The following is a 13092-nucleotide window of genomic DNA, read 5'->3' on the forward strand; positions in this document are numbered from 1 at the left end:
GCAAAACGTACTCTTGTGCACCTTTCTTTTTCACTTAACATCATGTCTTATAGGGCATTTCACATCAGTGCACCTGTGTCAGTACAGCTGCTTCGTTCTTTTTGATAACTGCATGGATAGACCATAATTTATATGAATAATCCCCTGCTGATGGACAGTTAGGTTGTTTCCAATCATTAAAGAATGCTGCAGTGTATAATCTTACAAGCACTTAGTTCACAGATGTGAGACTGCATTAGCAGGATAACTTTCTGGGAGTGGAATTTATAAAAGAAACAAAAAACAATCCCCAGAGATCTTTTCCAAAGATGGCGAGAAGCAGCAGTTCACAGTATTAAATGAACTAACTGGATGTGGGGAAACAGCGCTGCAGGGAGCACTGGCCTAGGGTGGGGGTGGGCTTTACTTTAGTCTGATAATCAGCCACGTGACCTGGGGCAAGTTTTTAAACTTCTTTGAACCTTAGTTTCTTCCTTTGTAAAATGGACCACTGAGTCATTCAAGGCGGAGGGAGAAATGTCCAGGACCCCGTGCACCTTTTTAAAGCCTTTACTATCCTGTGAGCCAAGGCAGCCTTCCCCTCCACTGCCAGACCTCCTTGCTGAGCTCTGTGCGGTGTTGGCTTTGGGTTCCTTCCACTACTTTCCAAGGGGCTGGTGCGCTCCGTTGCCAGCTTCCATTTTGTAGGAACACACAGTGCTGTGAAAACAGCCCTGAGGAGCTGAGGAGCCCAACCTGGACTCTTGTCCCAGCTGTGTGACATTGGGAAGTCCTCCTCTCTCGTATGGCTTCACTCCATGGTTGAGTGGATGAACCCAGGGTGAGGTTTGGGGGTTCCAAAGAAGGGTAAAACCCCATTTCCCTTTTTTTCTTTTTCCACACAGGAGACCCTTTGTAGGATAAACATGTCTTCACTCTGTTTGATTTCCAAACAGAACTGAGTCCTTATCAGCGTCCTTCCTTCCTGTGGTCAATGTTTGCTCAGAAGGGTGGGCCAACTGGGGAGCCCCAGGTAGAGAGAGGAGAGAGAATGGCTGGTGGGAAAGATTACGCTAATCCCCATAAGCCAGCAGGGCCATTGGCGAAATCTTTTCTTAGGGTTCTGTCTGCGGTGCTGTTGTGACAGATAATCATTTATCACCCAAAGTAAGCCCTGAGCTTTCCTGAGAGTCAGATTGTTCAGAAAACACTGACCCGAGTGTGGGCGCCAGTGTACAGTCTGAGCAAACTGGAGCAACTCCATGGACCAGAGGTCCTCCATCTTTCACTGATCGGCATTAATGACCAGTGGCCAAACAAGGAGAACTTGGTTAATGAAAGACGATTGTTGGTTGGTAACAGAAGTGTCAACAGAAACTTAAATAATGACCTTTGCTTTTAGCTTCTCTTTATAAATATTTTCATTCAAGTTCAGGCTTGAGTCTTAAGGGATTATTAGGGGAGGGGTGGAAGCTGTGTACACAGAGAATGAGACAGGGTCTGAGCAAGGAGATTTGACTGACTGAGATGTATGAGGCTGGAAATATGAATGAATAGAATTTGTTGTTGTGTAGAAGCTTCCTACATCACTCAGGGAAAGTCTCACCTTCCACTAGAATCTTCTCCATCCTTGAGCCCACTGGTCATTGTGGACATTCCCCAGCTTTCCTTAAGTTCAGACTAAGGGGAATCTCCACACTCACTGCATTCTAGAATGGGGAAGCAGCTCTGTGGGTGCCTTAAATTGAAGTCTGTTTCTCCTCCAGGCCATCAGGGGGAGCACGCTCCCCTGGCACTCAGCACTTGCAGGCAGGACGGCTGCCTCTTGGTCAGATCTTGTCCAAATCAGGCCCTGAAGACCCCACTCTCTCTTCAGCACATTCTTGGAATTTCTTGGAAGCTCAGTGTGTGAGAAGCCGATCAGGCTTTTCCCCCTTTAGTGCTACGTGGAGCTTGACTTTTCTCACTTCCAGAGCTTTCTCACCTGATCCTGCCCCTTTCTTCACAAAGTCTGTGATCCCGATGTACCTCCTCACCTCTCTCCTTGTTGCCTAAGTCCTTCTGTGCTTACAGACTGCCTGCCATTGGCCACCTCAAGCTGGCCCTCCATTCTGGGCTCTCCATATGTCCATCTGGCCCATGTCCAGATACCTGGTTTGGAGACTGAGTACTTAGGGAAAAGACTGGTGGACAATGGTCTTCTGATCTGTAAACCCTACTTCCCTCCTGAAGAAGCCTTCCCTCCCCCTTCAGGCCAGGGGCCTCTCCCAGGCCCACGTGGTGAACTTTAATCCTGGGTCACCTTTTGCAATAGCGTAAGAGTGACCCTGTTCTCCCAGGTGTCTGTCCTTTCAGACCAGAGGGCATCAGCAAGCATGCGTATTCTGGTCACCACGCCCCTGCTGGAGCATGAACGTAGCTAGCGCCTCCCTTCTGAGCGTGTGATGCACTTGCAGGAACAGGTGGATCCAGCTGAGAACTCTTGGGCTGCCAGTGTCATCGGGCCACTGCCCGCCCTGTGTGACCTTCTCCACTGCCTTCCCACAGACACAGAGCGGGTGTCCCCAGAGGCGGCTGTCAACCGCAGCAGCCACAACACAAAACCAGGTTCTGGGTTTCCGCAAGACTCACCCTGTCTCAGCACCACGGTCCCGGGCAAGGTTTTCAGGGACCAGACAATGCTTTCTTCTTTATCCTTCTCTCCAGCTCTGCCTTTCTGCCTTTTCCTGACTTCTTTGTTAAAAAGATCTGGAGAGGAGAAGCACTGGTGGCTGTCGCGTGAGGGATGTAATTCTGACCCCCTCTGCTCCCCCAAAAATCAATATCCTTTTGCGTCCCCATGAAGAGGTTTTATAGACTCCTTCTTAGCAGCCCCAATCTGTAAAAGCCAATATTATCTGATGACCCTGCTCATACTTACACTTTTTTTTTAACAAAATATTTCCCGAACCTCACCTTTCTCTAGAACTGAGATTTTATTGCACACATCTGCTTTGTGACAGTACATCTTATCTGTCCAGTTCGGAAGGAAAAGCTCCTCATTTACATACCTGAAGGCACTGGAGGAGGGCAGGTGACAGAGGTCGTCAGCCGACATGATTGCCTCCAGCAGGATGGGCGCCTGTGGCAGGCAGGGCAGCCGTGTTAACCGTGAAAGGAAAAGTCAGGTGACAGGCTTGCAGCCAAGGTTTGAGAAAAACCCATCAGTGTGAGAATGTCTGTCCTCTGGGATCAGGCCCAGACTTCACCAGCATTGTCTCAAAGACAGAAGGCACCCAGGTTTTTGCCTTCCTGTTCCATGTCACTTCACAAGAGGAGAATCAAGCAACCTCCACTTAATTGCCAAACTCCAGAACTAGAAAAGACTTCAAATGGCATGTCATCTGACATGGCAAACTGGTGGCCAAATGGGTCCCTACGACGGACACAACTTTTTTAACCCACCTCACCTTGTTTGGTTTGTTTCCTTGCTTATTTGTTTTAAATGGAATTTGTTGTCAGTATTTTAAAATCTGGAGATTTCAAATAAAAGTCAAGTTGGAGGGATTTTTCTTGAAAAATTGGAAACTCTGGCCGGCACCTCCGGGCCCCATTCCTGCGTGGGGAGAGCGGAGGGGTGGCCGCCTCTTGTACTGGAGGCGCAGTCCTGCTGGCTGGCTCCCTCACTTACAGAGCATCTCGATGCTGACAGCAGCTGGGTTTGGGACCCTCCTCACTCCTCAACCTGAATTCAGCTGCCTTCTCTTTTTCTATCTGAGCGAAGAGGAGCCTAGAAAGTGAAGTGACTTCCCAAGGCTTCCCAGGGACTAACAGGCAGAGACCCTGCCAGGTTCTCTGTGGCTGCGGTGCCAGACAGGGTTCCTGATGCTTCACTTTAGTTGGAACATTCCTATAAAATTACAACAAAACCAAACCTGATCTTTCAAGAAAAGGAGAGCAGAGGCAGCATTCTGTAGCAGAAAGAGCATAGTGTTGAGTTTCAGATAGACCCAGGTTCAAATCCTGGCATTTTACTTGAGTGTCAATGGCTGGAGATCCAGCAATGAGCACGACAGAGAGGAAATATCCTTGCCTTTTGCACTTCCAAGCTGAGTGAACTCGGCCAGCTCTGTAAGCTCTCTGACCCGCACGATAGGAATTTGATACCCACCCTGGGAGTGGCTGTGAGGTCGGTGCTAAGCCCAAGAAGTCTTTTCTAACACCCTCTGCCTGGTCATCAACCTCCTCTGGTGCATTAGCTCCACGAGATGTGACAACTCCTTCCTTTGTGCCATTTGGCGCTACAGACTCCGTCGCTGCACCTGTCACACTATGACATTTGTCCCCACTAGGTTGCGAATCCAGACATCGGAGCCCTGTGCCAGTTTTTATTACTCTGGCACTGAACACCCCGTAGGCACTTTGTGGATGTTGGTTGAAAGCCCCAGCACAGTGGCTGTGATTGGTAATAACTAGCGCAGGGGCATGAATGCCCTCACACCCGTCTTGCCCTCAGACAGTTTGGTTAGCAGTCCCATGAGGCTGCCATTGCTCAAAGCTGGTCTAGACCTTGCCTTTGGCCTTGCTTTGGGGGCCATTTCTTTGTTATCATGTCAGAGTTTCTACCCAAACAATACTCACCACCGTACTTAACTGTAAGTCTTCATCCTGAACCTGTCAACACCAAGGATGTCATAGTTCTCTGAACCTGCAAAGTGTTCCACACATTTACATTGTTATTATTATCTGGCTCAACAGCCATGGCCAAACCCACCCTTAGGGATGAAAAGCTGCCACCATTGAGAATTATCCAAAAGAATATTCAGCAGCAATGAAAGAAATGCCTGAAGAGATCTCAATACATTTAGAACAATGGAGATGTCATTAGAATAAGAAAGTACTTTGAAATAAAGTCTTTTCATTTAAATGAATGAAAAAAAAAATCAATCCCATTGCCGTACAGTTACCCTGTGCCTGAGGGATTGGGAGGAAGGAAGGAAGGAGAGAGCCAAAGAAGTGACAGCAAGGTCCAGAAATAGTAAGACCCAAAGTGGATCACACTCCAGCCACTCCTTCCCATCGCCTGACTCCTGGTTCCGCCACTTCTCATTAGGAAGAGGAGCAACTCCTGGGCTGAATTTGCTTTTGCTCCAAAATAATTCATGCAAACACCTTCTCTAACTAGACTGTTCCCAGGGATGGTGGGAGGGTTCAGACAGGCAAGGCTGGGACCATGAATACTGCAAAGGGGACCCAGACATAGAGCTATGTTCTAGGTGAAGAGATGAGACAGGAGAGAAAAGCATGATGGGCATTAGGGAGGAGCCTGGGGTTGGGGTTGGGGAAGGTCAACTTCCATTGGTGGGTCTCAGGAAGGTATCATGGAAGAAACAGTGTTTCTGTTGGGCTGTGAAGTCCTGGGGGCACAAGGAAGGTGTGGAACGGGAAGAACAGGGAGGGGAGGGGGGCCACACCTCGCTGAGGGAGCAGGCTCATTACTCATTAATAAATGACTCAACTAAGTCTTACACAATAGAGACACAATTTGTGGATTAGCCACCTATTCTGCCTTTCGTCTTTCCTCCAGGGTGGAAAGAGCATGGTGAGTTCTAAGGTCCTGTGACTCATTTTCCCTGTAACCTTAGGCTGTCACAGGGTTCCTTTGTACCTCAGTTTGCACATCTGTTAAAAAAGGGAATCTTTTTAACAGATTTCATATCTCACCAGGTTGTTCTAAGGATGGAATGATACAGTGCATGTAAAGAATTACTCATTCATTCAACCAAACAACCATATAGTGAGCCCTTTGGGCTTCCATCGAGAACTGTGGAGTTCCAATCAGATCGAGAGCTATAACCAGTTCTATCAGGAAGAGAACAGGATCACGATGACTAGACACATCTGAGCACTGGCTTTAGAAACACTCTCTTGGCCCTTAAACTGCTGATAATTGTGTCTTTTCCGTCTTTTCATCAACTGTGAAAAGGATAAAATCTCAACACCAATGGAGAAACGTCTCTTGCTGGAGAAACAGCAAAGATTGGGATTGAGAACCCCAAAGCTGGCCTCTGCGCTCGGCGGACCAGGCAGGGCCAGCAGCCCTCGCCCCTCGCCTGTAAGACGTCTTGCCTTTCTTGCTTCTGCCCCTTGGCAAACCTCAGCACTCTGCCTGAAGACAGGAGTGTTTGGCTTTGTATTTCTCTGGGCAAAATGGAGAAACAAAGGGGCATGTGGGGGGCAGGGCAGACATCCTTACCCTCCGTGATGTGTCAGTGCTGCAAAGAGTCAGCGTAACTTCTTTGAGGAAGACCAAAAATGGAGCCTCTCTGCTTCCCTCTTCTGGGTTGATACTGGTCAGAAGCCTGCTTGCTGTGTCTGAGTTTCCACACTTCCACATTCTACCTGGGTTCTCGGGGCGGGACAGTTGCTAGGAGCCCCCGAAGGAAGATTAGGCAGAGGTGAAGAGGTGAGGTCTGGGGCAGTATTTACTCTCCCACGGCAGCCTGTGTGACCAAGAGAATGAATGAGGGGACTGCAGATAAGGTTAATCAACACAACAAGCTCATTGCTTCATAGAGACGCTGGTTACAATTTTCTTAAACCCTGAGAATGTTTTTTTGATAAAGGGGAAAATCATGTGATGTTTTTCACTGTTGAAGTCCCTCTGAAAATCAAGCCTTTCCAGAGGAGGGTTCGACATTCTCTGTAAACACAATTAGTCTGGGGTCCCTGCCACATGGTAGTAAAGATGCCTTCAGAAAGGCAGGAGGGAGATTAACTGATTACATTAGTAGAGCAAATATATGTATGATAAAGTTTTATGAGCTCTTCTTCCAAGAAAGGGCCTCTGCAAAAACAATATTTTATTATCCTTGTTTCAAGGCTCAGGGAAATGCAACCTCCCTTATTCAACTTGGCAGTTGGCGATCATGTTTATCTATTCACAACTTAGGTTTTTTTTTTTTCCCTGAGAAGATTCAGAACAACCGTCATATTAGTGTTATTAATGTTATTTAGTAAATCTTTAAACATCTTGTTTTATACCATATATCCTTCTGCTTTAGATAGTAGCTCACAATTTCTCTCATGACCTAGCGAATGCTTGTTGTAGCATTAAAATATTTTATGAAGTGATTTCTTGCCGAGATTATGAGATTTCCTTCTTTGTAGGATGTGAATAGTCATTTCATTGACTCTAAGAACTGGATGAAAGCTGATGGGTGGGCAAAATGATGCTCTGGGCCTTATTGATACCTTTCCCATGAGAACAGTCGTTAGGCACTCTTGTCCCTGCAGCCAGGGACTTACAGTCCAAGACAGACAGATAGACAGTTGTTATAGTAACAGCATGCTGTTTTCATTATAGAGCTAAATTAATGTAATGAAAGCTAACTTTTTACATTAGGTAAAGGAAAAAAAATGTACTTACATCCAATAGGTGAAAATGAAATTATGGAAGCGTGTATTAGTACCAATCACCTGTGCTCTTCCAGTTAGTGGAGGAAAACATCCCGAAGGAAAAGTTTTGTTGTTTGTTTTATTTCACTGAATGACAAGATGGAGTTTAAAAGGTTGGGAAGGATATAATTCTAGGTCTTCCAGACTTTGTCCCAATAATTGGCAGGGAAGCATGACAGCTAGAATGGCGTTGCTGTTCATTTCTAAAAGGTATAAACTATTTCCCAAAGGCTCATCACATTGAAGCATCATGGAAATCCCACTTAACTATATTAGTTACTTAGCGCTGCATAACAAAGGATCCCAGAACGTAGTGGCTTTAAATAGCCATTAACATTTATTATCTCGCAGGGGTTCTGTGGGTCAAGAATTCAGGAGTGGCTTAGGTGGGTGGTTCTGGCTCATAGCCTCTCATGAGGTCAGATGACAGTCGGGATTGCAATCGTCTGATGGCTTGTTTGGGATTGGAAGATCTGCTTCCAAAATGGCACATCATCATGACTGGTGGGTGAGCCAGTGCTGGCTGTTGATGAGGCATCTCAGTTCTTCACCACTTGGGCATCCAAATAGGACTGCTCCAGTTCCCCATGACACAGTAATTAGCTTCTCCCAGAATCAAGATCCAACAGAGAACAGGACAGAGGCTGCAATGTCTTTTAGACTCAGCCTCAGAAGTCGTACTCCATCATCTCTGCAAAATCCTATTGGTTATACAGTTCAGCCTATGGAAGAGGAAACTACACAAAAGTGTGAATACCAAGAAGTGAGGATCACTGGGGGCCATCTTGGAGGCTGGCTATCTTATTAACTTACCTGAATCTTCACCCTGTCTTCTACCCATGGTAGCACTAACAGTATTTTTCCAAACATTGTTCTACGGTCTTCAGGATGTTAGTTGGCATCTGTCAAAAAGGACTACCCAGCTTCACTCCCACCACACATAGATAACACCACCATTGTAAGCAACAACCATTCATGGTCAAAAGAAACATGGCAAGCTACCCTTGGAGATTCATAAATCACTTGACACCATAATGAAGAGCCCTCTGGTGAGGAGATGTGTTTGACTTTGATCTAGCCATTCTTAAATTCATTTGACCATGAATTCTCCTTCAGGGAATGTGTCTTAATGTTTCCCTAAACACTGAGCTCAGAAGCACATAATTTGAGAAGTGCCTTTCCGCGGTTGTTCCAAATTAGAGCTGATCTGATCTGTCTTTAAATTTGCCTGGTCAGTGTCCAAGGAAGTTTCTATAGCTCTGTGATGTTGGTGGGGAGACCAGTGGGGTGAGAAGGGGTCTGCCTTGGAGACCACCTACTTTTCCTTTACCGTAATTTTAGTTTCAATATTAACTCTTCCCTGGTCCCAACAAGCAGAAGACTTCAGGCAAAGTCATCCAAAAAATTAGGGGTCATCATTCCACCAATTTTATATCAGAAGAAGTGTTTCTTTCTTGGTTGTCATATTAGGTTGCATTTATTCTTAATAAAGAAAGGAGAACATGGCATTACCTATCTTCTTGAAGTATCTTGAGGGTTTTACAGAAGCAGATTAGCATCATGGTAATCTCTTGATCACCTGGGTTCACATCCCTGCTGCACCGTGCATGAGCTGAATACACGTGCGCAAGTCCCTTTAACATTTAAACAATTTAAAGACTTCATTTTTTTTTTAAGCAGCTTTAGGTTCATGGCAAAATTGAGAGGAAGGCACGCACAGAGATTTCCTACATACCTCCTGTCCCAACACATACGTAGCCTCTCCCATTGTCAACATCCCCCACCAGAGTGGTATATTTATTACAGTTGATGACCCTTTGGATATATCATAATCTGACACATCATAACCACCCAAAGTAGGTAATTTACCTTAGGGTTCGCTCTTGGTATTAAACATTCTATGGGTTTGGACAAATGTATCCATCATTACAATCTCATGCAGAGTATTTTCAATGCCCCCAAAATCTTCTGTGCTTCACCTCTTCATCCCTCCCCACCTCCACTCCATCCCTGGTAACCACTGGTCTTTTGACTGTGTCCATAGTTTTGCCTTTTCTAGAATGTCATAAAGTTGGAATCATACGGAAGCTTTAACTTTTCTATGGTTTGTGGTAAGGGAGGAAGTTTACTTGAAAATCTGGTTCTCCAATCCCTACAAAAAACTTTGTATCTCTGAGTTGCTGGAATAAGAGTGAAGCAGGTAAGAAAGAGTCTTGACCAGAAAATAATTCAGAAAAAAACTGAGAGATGGGAGAAGAGTTCAGTAAAGATCAGGAGGCAAGAAGAGGCCCATGGAAAGGCTGGAGTGGCAGGGATGTGAAGGATGTCACCCATACCCAGTTTTCCCGTGATTTGGTGACTTCCGCAGTACACAGAGATGGTGCAGCCTGATTATTGAATTGTAGAGGTAAAAGAAATGTCACAGATCAGCCAGTCTGAAGCCTCACTTTATGGTTAAAGGCATGGAGAACTAGAGACCGTAAGCATGCTGCCAAGATCCCATGGGCTGTCAGATCTAAAACCAGGCTCCAGTGCTGGTCCTGGGCTGGCTTCCCTACCTGAATATTGACAGTCTGTGTTAGGACAGAACTTTCCTGGTGATACAGGGCTGGAAGCTTTCTCCTGAATTGATGGCTACTATAGGATGTACACCTCCAGTGTGGGATGTACCGTAGGATCTATACCTACAGATCCATATTCTAACATGCATCCTGGACCACCTACATCACGAGAATTAATGGTTAGGACAGATACCTACAGAAGAAGGTGTTAGAGCCTCAGAGTCATCAAAGCACGAGGGAAACCTGGGTCTATGTATTGTTCTGATGACGAGGTTTTGTTTTGTTTTTTTTTCCTTCAATCAGTCTTATTGAAGGTATAGTTTGCATACCATAAAATCAGATTTTAATCGTATAGTTTGGTGGGTATAGAAAAATGTATACATCTAGGTGACTACCACTTCAGCCCTGAATGAGAAGATTTCTATCACCCCAGAAGGTTCCCTCATGTTAATTACCTCCCATTCCCCCAAACAAAAGTGGATCTGACTTGACATTAAGGTTTTAGTCATCTGAAACTGGAATAATTCTGACAGTGCCTGGCACTGCCCTGGTGCCCTGGAAGGGCCAGGGGGAGAGGGCATGTCCCCGTAACTCTAGGATCTGCTTAGAGAGAGGCCTGGGGAACAGCTGAGGGGCCATGGCCCCTTGTGTGTCACTTAGGGCCAGAATGGCAACGTGATGAGGTGATTTTACAAGTCTGGAGGTGACTACCAGCTGATACCATCTGAGAGGTCTTGGTCTGAGGAGGGTCTGTGGTGGAGTGTGGATGGTTTGGCGTGAGAAGGGTCGTACAGGGAAAAAGGTGGACAGCCCAGCAGGTGACACAGTAGCCGGGGGAGCTGAGCGCCAAAGTTCACAGCTTTTCATGGACCCCGGGAGAAGGCTTTGCTGGAGGGCCGGGCTGAGCCGCTGAGGATGACAAGTGAGGTCTGCCACAGCGGGAGCAGGGCATGTCCATAATTATTGCATAATATAGCATATGTTGCATTAACATACATTATTTACTAAATAAATGTAGGTTTTAAAAAAAGGTCAGACTCTGATCCTGTTGCCCTTTTGCTTTTGAAAATGGCCTTGGTGCCTCTCAGCCCTTGGCCAGCGCTCCGGGGCTTTGGGGAGCCCTGGAGTGTGAGCGTTTGCCAAGCCTCTAATGACAGGGGCCCATTAGAGCGCATGGCTGGATTCCTGGAACCACTGGTTAGATTAAGCAATGGAGCCAGAGAATGAGCTTGATGCCGGCTCTGCCAAGGAGGGACCTGCGTCCCCAGCGGCGGAGGCGGCTCCCTAGAGGGCTGAGTAGATGGCGAGGATGTGTCTAGGTCATTAAGACAGTGCCGCCAACAGCAGGCAGGCTCCTCCCTACTCAGGTCTGGGCAATTCAGGAATCCCTGGGGCCACTGACTGTGCTGTCAGTAGCCAGGGGCAGTACAAGATAAAGGAGGCGTGGGGAGAGGCACGTGAATTGAGTGCCTACTCGCTGTCAGGCCCTGGGAATAGAGGGGAGATTCAGATGCTGTCCCTGCTTTCAGTGATGGGGACGGAAGAGGAACGGGGCCAGTTACCATCTTAGGACAGGTGTGAAGAGATAAGGGCCCTGTTCTGGGTTGAATTGTGTCCCTTCCAGATTCATATGTTGAAGTCCTAACCCTCTGTATACTTCAGACTGCGATCTCATTTGGAGATAGAATTTACAGAGGTAGTAAGGTTAAAGCGAGGTCGTTAGGGTGAGCCCTAATCCAACTTGACTGTGTCTTTATAAGAAGGGGGCATTTGGACACAGAGACACTCACATAGGGAAGAGGATGAGAAGATGGACCTCTACAAGCCAGGGGGAGAGTCTGGGAATGACCCTTTTAGAAGGACTCAATCCTGTCCACACCTGGATCGCAGACTTCCAGCCTCCAGGGCTGGGAGACGATAAAAGTTCTGTTTTTAGTCATCCAGTCACGCAGCCCTAGGAAACTTACTACAAGCCTTGTTGGAGAACACTGTGGGGTGAGGGGGTCCCCTGGAGCAGAATGAGGGGTCAAACAAAGCACCAGCTCCAAGGAATGTTAGGCTGAGACACACATGATGGCGAGGAGGTACCCTGAGGGGAGGAGAGGGGCGGCGTGGAGTGAGGAAGGAGGAAGGCCCACCCAGTGGGCAGCCAGAGGGAAAACGGGAATGAGGTCCCTGAGAAGGGGCATCAAGAAAGAAGCCTGAAGGAGACATCAAGTACCAAGCTAAGGAAACAGGTCTGAGGGCCGACGGAAGGCAGGCCACCCAGCATGGGTCTCTGGAAATTATATTCTCAGAAATGTCTCTGATTCTACTGGCAACTTCTCCCCACATTCTTGACGATGCAACCCTGTGCAGACTGAGTCTGGCCTTGCAGGGCAGTTGGGCTTCCCCACCCACAGACAAGGCGTGATGACTGATGGCCTGTCATCAGTAACTGGTTCGACATGGAGACAGCAAACTTCTAAAGTCAGGTTAAGGGTTGAGGAAATTGGCCGAGGACTTGAATTTTAGTTTATTAATATCCAAACAACAGGGAAGCTTTCTGAATGGGAAAAAGCCAGAATATTTGGTCTTGAAAATCCTTTCCGGGAGCATGTTAGGGTGGGGTCCAGCAGAGAAGGGTGGAACATTGGTTAAAGAAAGCTAGCGGGTAAGATTTTTTTCCATTAAAATGCACAAAAAGTAAAGCATCTTGGGATGCTGGAGAGACAGTCCTTGCTTTGCAAATGAGTCGAAGGAGAAAACTGTTGAAATGAAGAGTTTTGGCAGGCAGTTGCCGGTTCTCAGGAGGGTCACGTGAGGATGAGAAATGAACTTTCTCAGGGTCAATCCCTGGACAGCGGATCCTGTTTTATCGTCCAGAGAAAGGCAGGGTCTATTCGCTAACATTTTGTAGGCTGTCGAGAAGGGGGATAAATTTGAGGCCGCCTTTAAATACTGGGTTTCAATTGCTTTCTTTCTTCCCCGGGCAGATATATGGGCTCAGGGTATGATTTAGTGCCTGAGCCTCAAGGAATTGGTGTGCTTCTGTAGGATGGAGACAGGGCTTTCCAATTATTTTTGTGTTTTCTGCCGAGGACAAGGCTCAGTTCCCAGTAGAGGGACATTCAGG

This window comes from Camelus bactrianus, chromosome 30 (assembly GCF_048773025.1).
Source record: "Camelus bactrianus isolate YW-2024 breed Bactrian camel chromosome 30, ASM4877302v1, whole genome shotgun sequence".
NCBI lineage: Eukaryota > Metazoa > Chordata > Mammalia > Artiodactyla > Camelidae > Camelus > Camelus bactrianus.